The 10,188-nt window shown below is 37.7% G+C and overlaps 1 pseudogene; it reads left to right on the top strand.

The window, feature by feature from the left end:
• The first annotated feature begins 1,478 nt into the window (after positions 1-1,478).
• Positions 1,479-2,903, top strand: LOC112624387 (annotated as a pseudogene).
• Positions 2,904-10,188: the final 7,285 nt, after the last annotated feature.

Below are 10,188 nucleotides of genomic sequence, written 5' to 3'. Positions count from 1 at the left end.
AATTAAGATATATTTATATGTACAGGGCTATGGGATAATTAAACGAGATAATTTATGTAAAATGCTTTAACAGTTCCTGGCAAAGAGCTCTTACGTACACGTTAACTCTTTTCATTTGTAATAGTAAGTAAGTCATTGAGAGAACACCAAGGGTAAGTTCTAACCATATCTTTCTTCTTTTGGTCTGAGAACCTATATTCAAATTCCAAACATCAAGCTCTGCTATGAAGGACACTCCAGTGGCTGTCTCACAAATCATGGCATCCACTAATACTTTGTATTTTCTAATTTGGGTTACATCCTAGATCTGGTCAGCCTGTAACATTTGCATTGTTTATAAAGCCTCCATTTGAGTAGCATAAATATTTTTAAAGCATCTTTACCCTTAATACTTATCTACTTAGAAAGAAGGTGCAAATGAGAGCCAAATAAGTTGGACAACAGCTCTTAAGAAACAGAACTCATCAGTGAAGGAGGCAAAGCAGGAATCCAGGTCTCCTTCATCCCAGACCGTGGGTTTTACAAAAAAACTGTTCTTTCAAATCAAAACAAGTGTTTCCAATTTCCTTCTTTTCCTCACCCCAAATGATCTTGCAGAGTGTTGTGCTTCTGGTTAGAATGCCTCAACATCCCACAATTGCTGTTTCCTTAAGGTACGAACAGACTATCTTTTTGTGTGTTTGTTTGCTTGTTTGTTTGTTTTTGTTTTGCGCCCAGGCTGGAGTGCAGTGGAGTGATCTCGGCTCACTGCAAGCTCCGCCTCCCAGATTCATGCCATTCTCCTGCCTCAGTCTCCTGAGTAGCTGGAACTGCAGGCGCCGGCCACCACGCCCAGCTAATTTTTGAACAAAGACTATCTTAAAAAATGTCACCCAGCATTTTTGCTAAAAATGATTTTCTGAACCTCATCCTAGACCTACTGAATGAGAATTTTTCAGAATTGGGCATTTTAACAAGCTTTAGTTCATTCTTATACCCACTAAAGAGATACACCAGCCAGCAGGTTAAAGTCCCATTGCTTAGCTTCAAATACAAGGCCCTCCACATTTGGATACATCTTCATACTTATCCGAGCTGCAATTCCCACCATTGATCTTCAGCAAATTCAGTAGGTCTGACCTTACCGATGTTTACATTCCTCAGTCCTTTGCACTCATTCTTCTGTATGGAAAATCTCTCATTCCCCACCCATCTCCACCTATTCATTAAACTGTAATCTTTCGTGAAACTAGATTAGGCTGCTCCTACTTTTCCCAGCCTTTCCTCTATCTCTAGAAGCAAAATCGATTACATCTGCAACTTCTCCTAGGAGCATATATATTTATCAGTCTGTTTGCACCCTGTGCCCTCAGTTTTTAGATACAAGGGAACCAATAAACATTTGAAGAAAGAATAATAAGATGCATAGGGATGTGATAGCTGTCACGATGGTACTTCTGCAAATCACTTAGTTGTAATCACATACAGATTACTTGACTATGGAGCGCCATCATTTCCAGATGACGCCATTGCTGCCAAAATATAAAACTATTATCTATAATATTCATGGTGATATGCATTAGAAATGTATTTTCAAAACAAATAAGAACCTTCCTTTTAGTCAATATCTGCACCAATTGGAACAATATCAAAAGTTTTTCTTTCTTCTTATTCTCTCGCTATCTTCTCAAAAATGTCTTTCTGGGTCAGTGCTGCCTCCAAGGATTAGAGACTTACTTCCAACATGAACAATCAGCTTTCGTGGTTTTACTAACATTATACACTGATGAGAAGATTTGGAAGTGCTGTCTTTTATCACAGTCTTTTTTCTTTCTTTCTTTTGTTCGTAACAGAGCAGATAATTGTTTGCTGACCAGTTTTATTTGAGTTTTCAATTCAGTTCCTCAGGAATTTGATATTGATATTGTAGTTGCTGCACTTTTTAGGTGACTGTCTAGGAAATTCCACTGCACATGAGCTGTGGAAAGGTGTTTTAGCAGAGACTGGTGCTGGAGCAAGAAAAGGAAGAGGCAACAGAACTAAAAAGAAGAGAAGAAAGGATTTGAACAGGGGTCAGATCATTAGTGAAGGGCTTTATGGTTTCTGTGGCCTGGTCTGAATGTCCCTCTTATTAAAAATGGAGCAGTACAGATCGTTGCCCAAAAAAGTAAGGAAGAACAGAAGGAGGAGGCCAACATGACCCAGCAGAGAGAAGAATGTGACTGGAAGAGGAAGATGAAGATTAAATGAGAGCAAGGATGCAGTGGAAACTTGTGCGGAGGCATCAGTCTTAGCCCCCCGACCCTGGTCCCAACACAGAAAAATATTATAATTATGATGGCAGGATACTTGAGGTAGGAAATGTTTTCAATAGGACAGCAAAAGAGGGAAGAAAGAGATTGGTAAGTGTCCTGGATGCTGTGGGGAATGGACAAGGAGCTTCAAGTTTTGCTGTTGGGAAAGCCACTAAATGGATAGATGCTTTCAGAAAAGCAAAGAATAGAGCAATTCACTATTTGTGTTATATAGAACGATATGAAGACCATACAGTATTCCATGATATTTCATTAAGATTTAAAAGGAGACATATCAAGATGAAGAAACAATCCAGATGTTATGATGTCTGCTGCCACAGGGCCATCATCACCATATGCCAGCTCACTGGCATCAAAGACATGTATGCCAAGGTCTCTGGGTCCATCAGTATGCTCCCCCTCACCTGGGGCCTCTTCCATGGGTTCTTAGGAAACCCATCAACAGCTGGCAGGTAAGAAGGGCTTCCACATTGTGGAATTCCCAGAGGAATGTGGCCCTCTGCCTATCATGGTTGCCTTCCCAGGGGGACCTTGAAAAAGGAACCAGGTGATGAGGTTCCACATATAAAACTGGATTTGGAAGAAGTGAATGCTCTACAGGGAATGTAGCAGCTCTGTGCGGTCGGGTTTCTAGAGAGCCGCCATGTAACCTCTTTGGCCTTGTGCAGCCAGTGCCTGGTGTTACCCACACCTAGGAGAGACTCAGCCCCTCACACCCCAGAATGTCACCTGGTTTTTTGTTTGTTTGAGTAAAGTTTAACCTCTAAACTGTTTATAAATAAATAATTATGGCTTTAAAGAAATCAATCCTTCATTTTACTACCACATAATGGTTGCTAAAACAATTTATTACCAACACGCCTTTGTTGAGTACAGATATAGAGCAAAGGTGATAAATAAAATCAGATCCTGAGAAAACACCCTTGAGTTAGACAAGCGTGAAAATGACCTTAGGTATTGACAAAGACCAGTAATTTGTTCCTTTTGTAAGAGTCGATTTTTCATAATATAATACAGACAGAATTAAATAAATATTATAATAGAAATGCAAACTAAGCTTCAGGAACACTTCGGGGATAGCAATAATGCTGACTTGGGAATTTAGAGAGGACTACAAGGAGGAAGAACCATTTGAGTTGATGTTTAAATAAGAATATGAAAATATAAGAAAATGGAAATAATGGGACATGGTTAAAGTTTAGGAATTTTATTTTGGAGGCCATACTTTGCCAGTTGATATAATCTGGCTCTGTGCCCCCACCCAAATCTCATCTTGAATTGTAATCTGAATTGTAATCCCCACGTGTTGGGAGAGGGACCTCATGGGAGGTAATTGAATCATGAGGGCAGTTTCTCCATACTATTCTTGTGATAATGAGTAAGTTCTCCTGAGATCTGATGGTTTTATAAGGGGCTTCCCCCTTGGCTCAGCTCTCATTTTTCTCCTTCCTGCTGTCATGTGAAGTATGTTTGCTTCCTCTTCCGCCATGATTGTAAGTTTCCCGAGGCCTCCCAGCCCTACTGAACTGAGTCAATTAAACCTTTTTCTTTATAAATTATCCAGTCTCATGCAGTTCTTTATAGCAACATGAGAATGAACTAATACACCAGTATTGTTCTATTTTGTTAAATGCTGGAGATTAGTTTATAGGATAAGATCACCTTAGAGGCCGGGCGAGGTGGCTCATGCCTGTAATCTCAGCACTTTGGGAGGCCAAGGCAGGTGGATAGCCTGTGGTCAGGAGTTCAAGACCAGCCTGGCCAACATGGTGAAACCCTATCTCTACTAAAAATACAAACATTAGCCGGGCATGGTGGCAGGCACCTGTTATTCCAGCTTCTTGGGAGGCTGAGACAGGAGAATTGCTTGAACCCAGGAGGTGGAGGCTGCAGTGAGCCAAGATCATACCACTGCACTCCAGCCTGGGCGACAGAGTGAGACTCCATCTGAAAAAAAAAAAAAAAATCGCCTTAGAATGGCCTGCAATATTTGTACTGGAAATTGACTACTCTATTTATAACTTTCCACAGAGTAGCAGATGCTCTGATGAGGGTACATTGATGAATATCACAAAATACGGATCTAAAAGTGATCAGTGTAGAAGGTGCTGTCTCCCCATTTTCTTTAAAAACAAAGAAAAAAAGTCAACATTTATTTTCTCCAGGGTAAAAAGCTATTATTGACTAGACAGTAAATAAAAATAAATTTGCATGTCTTTTACCTTTTCACTGCTTTATATTTTAATCAAGAAATAATCCTGAAGATTGGAATTGCTGCCGTGTGGGAACAAGGGTTTCCTGGACTGCCAGCAACTTTTCCTCTACACAGCACAGACCCTGAAAGCATCCGTTGTCAGCACCATTGCTCTTTGCAGCTGTGCTCCTTCTCCCTGCTTAGCATGCCTGCTGTTCCTCACACGGCTGAATCAGCAAGTCCCAGACTCTGCCTGCTCCAGCTAGCACTGTTCTTCACCAGTTATCAACCACTGTTGCTTCAGGTGGGTTTTTTTTGCTCCTTTGGTATAATTAAACTCCATCAGTCACCCAAGTATTTCTAGTGTTTGTGAATTAGCTTTATTAGTTTTAGAAATGAGAATCGAGAGGAATTCTTTGTAAACATAAACCAACAAAATTTGAGGGAAAAAAAAATGTAAAAGGAGTTTAGAAAGCATGGATCTCAACAGAATTAAATGAAGTCATCCTACTCCTCCTAAGTGACTAGTTTGCAGTTTTAGTAACACCTTACAGAGTAAAAAGGCATGGGTGATATTTAGAAGTAAAATAATTTAATTTAAGATATATAAGGTCTGTGATGATCTAAATAAAATTTAAGGCAGTGCAACTAGAAGTAAGCCCAAAATAAATTTATGAAAGCACAATCAAAAGCACTCTACTGTTTCTTTTGAACCATAACAAACAAGTCATTATTGGATGTAGTTCTAACACCACCAGAGGATACATCACTTCTAACAGAGCCAAATGTCCTCTAATATGTTAAAAGCAATCTGGGTACCATCCTGGCTGAAGTTTTCGTATAAAATTCAGTGTTCAATAAGTACAACTTTTTCTTTAGTGCATTCTTTTCATTAATTCATTCATAATTCTCTGTTTGTTCATCATGATCTGAGATTGAAATATGTGTTCACTAGAAAATATACTGCAATTGACTAATAGATAAATTAGAAGCTATGACTTTCCTTTTCGCTAATTTCCAAGGGAACTTTTTAAAAGATAGAGTTGAATTAACCTTTGTGCAACATAATTTTTATATTTGAATTCTTATTTTTAAAATAAACTGATGCTAAAGAAGTGGGGTGGGCATAGTGGCTCATGCCTGTAATACCAGTGACTCGTGAGGCTGAGACAGGAGGATCACTTGAGGCCAGAAGTTCAAGACCACCCTTGGCGATATAGAGACACCTCTTCTCAATAAATAAATAAATAGCTGAGTATAGTGTCATGTGCCTGTAATCCCAGATACTCAGGAGGCTAAAGTAAAGGATCCCTTGAATTCAGGAGTTCAAGACTGTAGTGAGCTATGATAGTGCCACTGTACTCCCATCTGGGCAACAGAGTGGGACTCCATCTATAAATTCAATAAACATATACAAACTTTTTTTAGAAAGAAAAGAAATGGTTTCAGAGGTAAATAAATTCCATTTGACAATAAGTTCCAATCATTCCACATTTGAAATTTAAATTTTATTTTAAAATATGTAATTGAAAAAATACCAAATAAATATGGCAGGCTCTAAGTTTTGCTTTTAAAAAAAATCCTATTCAGAATATGAACTGCAAGCACTGTGAGTGATGTTTGAAGATTTAAAAGATATTGAGGCAATGAAATGAAACATTTTTTAAAAATTCCCTCAAGAATGAAAAGTTATAGGCCCTATAATATTTACTCTAAGTACAAAATGCTCTGAGTTGAAAAAACGGGCAGATTAATAACCTGCAAATAAAATAAGACAATCATTTGGTACAAGCTGGAATTGTAGGAGATAAATACCACCATCCCTACAGTTCTCTTTAATGTGAAAACAGTAAAACATGAAAACATGTGCTTCACAGTTTGCAATACTGCTGGTCAAGTACAGATGGTCCCAACTTAAAAATTGTTCAACTTATGATTTTTGAACTTTACAATAGTGCAAAAGGAATGCACAGTTAGTGGAAACTATACTACGGATACCCACACACCCATTCTGTATTTCATTTTCAGTATGGTATTCAATAAATTACATGAGATATTAAACACTTCATAATAAAATAGCCCTTGTGTTGGATGATTTTGTCCAACTATAGGCTAATGTAAGTGTTGTGAGCACCTTTGAAGCAGGCTAGGCTAAGCTATGATGTTTAATAGGTTAGATGTATTAAATGCATTTTCAGCAGGATGTGGTGGCTCACGCCTATAATCCCAGCACTTTGCGGGGCCAAGGCGGGAGGATGACTTGAGCCTAGGGGATTGAGACCAGCCTGTGCAGCATGATGAAACCCAGTCTCTACAAAAATTAGCCAGGTGCAGTGGCTACTCGGGAGGCTGAGGCAGGAGGATCGATTGAGCAAGGGAGGCAGAGGCTGCAGTGAGGCAAGATGACACCACTGCACTCCAGTCTGGGTGAAAGAGTGAGATCCTATCTCAGAAATATATAAAAATGAAAATAAAATAAATGCATTTTCAACTTATGATATTTCCAACTTACCATAGGTTTATCAAAGGAGTGTCTGTGTTAGATATATTTGGATAGTATTGATAGTATTGAAGCAGAGGGAGATTTTGGGGCTGCAGGGCAAGTCTCAGAAAAGTTACTTAAAGGATGCTGTATGCCCTTCCTTCCTTCCCTCCTTCCCTCCTTCCCTCCTTCCCTCCTTCCCTCCTTTCTTTCTTTCTTTCTTTCTTTCTTTCTTTCTTTCTTTCTTTCTTTCTCTCTTTCTCTCTTTCTCTCTTTCTCTCTTTCTCTCTTTCTCTCTTTCTTTCTGTTTTTAACCAGTGGGTTTTACCTAGTGCTATGGGTCTTCAGAGCAGTTAGATTTTCAGACATTTAGGATGAGATCTTCCAGGAAAGGGATCTTCCAGTAGAGAGATAGGGCTGTTTCTCTGGTGAACTCCTAAATTTTATATCACATTACTATCAAAGGACACATTTGACAAAAGTGGTCATTTCCCTCTTATTTAATCAGCCATGTTTAGAAATTAAATTGGTACAACGTTATGGCATTTACTATATGTTTTTACCAATTATTATTTGTTAAATGCTATGTAATTATTAGTGACACAACGTGAGTTTAAGGAAAGTTTTCTTTTCTTAAAAAATTTATTCTTTCTAATTTTGCTCCCCTCAGATTGAATGACTTAGTTTTAATCATTGCGACATAATAAAATAAGCATTTTGAATGTTTCTAATCCCTGATAAATTGTATTTTAAAGGTTCCCTTGCTACTTCATTGTTATTCTTAGAATTGTCCAGTGATTTTTAAAGGTAATATTTAATTCCTGCTTGTTTCATATCTCTACCAAATCTGTAATCCTCTTTGTGCCTTTTGGGAAGAGCCTCTACACTAAAGAATTTTTCTTTTTTATACTTGTAGCTCCATAAACCTAGTTTATTGTGTTGAAACCCTATTGACATGATTTTTGATATTTAGTAGATTTTCCTTTATCTTGCCATCATATCTTGCATGGTATTTTTAGTAAAACCTGACTTTTTGCAAGGTGATTTTTCTCTTTTGCTGTATTTTAAAAATTGTTATCAAGCAGGTCTCCAGTACAATAAACGAAAATATCATCTGGCATTAAATATTTGGATTACTAAAATCTATTTGAAAATATTACCTGCTGAAATGTACATTCCATGAGGGCCTGGAAATCCCATAAGAAACTTCTGCTTTGTTTAGACATATAACCCAAGTGCTTAGAATAATATTTGGCCTAGAATAATATTTGTATGCATTCTTTGTAAAAATAATATGATCAAAATTTTCCCTACACATTTGAAATTTCTTGTATATTTTATATATTATGACCACAAATGCTAATCAAAGTGAGTTTATTAAGGGAAACAATAAAGTAAATAATAACCATGAACAGAATAGTGAAGACAGAACTTTAAAATTTAAATTCTGAATCCTTTTTTTTTTTTTTTTTTTAATTGAGGCAGGGTCTGGCTCTGTTTCCCAGGCTGGAGTGCAGTGGTGTGATCACAGCTCATTACAGCTTTTACCTCCCAGACTTAAGCAGTCCTCCCACCTCAGCCTCCAAAGCAGCTGGGACCACAGGCACATGCCACGATGCACAACTTTCGTGGGTTTTTTTGGATTTTTTTATAATGATGGAGTTTTGTCATGTTGCCCAGGCTGATCTCAAACTCCTGGGCTCAAGCAATCCACCCGCCTCAGCTTCCCAAAGTGCTGGGATTACAGGTGTGAAGCCACTGTGCCGGTCCAAGTTCTGGATTCTTTTACAAGACTTTTAATTCCTCAAAATGATTAAACAAATTGTTCAAAATTAAACTCTAAGTTATTTTCTTTCTTTCTTTCTTTTTTTTTTTTTTGAGAGAGAGAAGCTCGCTGTGTGGCCCAGGCTGGAGTGCAGTGTTGCAATCTCAGCTCACTGCAAGCTCCTCCCCCCGGATTCACGCCATTCTCCTGCCTCAGCCTCCTGAGTAGCTGGGACGGCAGGTGTTTGCCACCATGCCCGGCTAATATTTTGTATTTTTAGTAGAGACAGGGTTTCACAATGTTAGCCAGGATGGTCTCGATCTCCTGACCTCGTGATCCACCCGCCTCAGCCTCCCAAAGTGCTAGGATTACAGACATGAGCCATCGTGCCCGACCAAATCTAAGTTATTTTCAAAAGTGTGATATAAAGGTGAAAGCTGTAACGGACAGAACACGATCTTTCCCCTCTCTCTCAAAACAAAATGTGAGGGTAGAGAGGAAAGTGCAGATGTATCTAACCTAGGAAGGATTCTTTAATTAGCAAAGAAGTTTTTCAATAGGCAATATATGTGAAGTGAATAGCAAAGGATGTGTAGACATAAAAAAGGATGAGTAAAAACCCAGGAAGTTCACTTGACTTCACTTACCTGGACTATTTGTTTTTGCTACCCTATACTGTGTTTGAAGCTTTGTAGTCCAGTACACTGAACTCTAAAGGAACCCATACAGTTCGAAAGACTATTCATTGGAATGCACAAACAACTGCCCATTATATTCATTTTTCACCACGTTCTTTTAAAAAAATCTATAATGTTCATGTTACAAAAGTATGGGATAGGCCTGTATAAAATAGCCTTTTTTGCATATCAGCTATTTCATATGATTCAACCTAATGTATATGAAAAGATTCAGTACATGTTTGTACAGAGAGATAAACACTTAAATCTTTTAAGTCAATAAATAAAGGTGTTGAGAACTTTGAAGAACCTTTGTCTCGCCAATTTGTAAAGTAAATGTCTTCAACTCTGCTTGCCTACCAAAAAATGAAAGTAAGAAATGCTTAAAGAAAAAAGGCATCTGTTTTTCCTCCCTTTTGATCCTGGCTATATTATATCTTAAAATCTACTTCTCAGAAGTATTGTTTTATTGATTATTCTAATTGATATTTTCATATAGTTCTTTCTGTATTGTGTAAGTTTCTCTTTCAAGTCCTATTTTCTAAACTTGCCTTACAAAACCAATTTTTGCTGGTTACAATGATTCAACAAGTAGATTCATACAGTTTGATTGCTGGTGTTGTAGAAATATTCAGCCAAATCATTGCTAGGCTCTAAATAACTACTAGGTAAAACCTCATTTTATTTTATTTTTGCAGTTGTTTGAAAGCTCAAGATTTTCAATTAGAAAATAAATTTTATCTGATACATTTATATGACTTGATTTTCTATGTTTG

This window comes from Theropithecus gelada, chromosome 5 (assembly GCF_003255815.1).
Source record: "Theropithecus gelada isolate Dixy chromosome 5, Tgel_1.0, whole genome shotgun sequence".
Lineage (NCBI taxonomy): Eukaryota > Metazoa > Chordata > Mammalia > Primates > Cercopithecidae > Theropithecus > Theropithecus gelada.
This window is presented reverse-complemented; position numbering and strand designations above follow the sequence as displayed.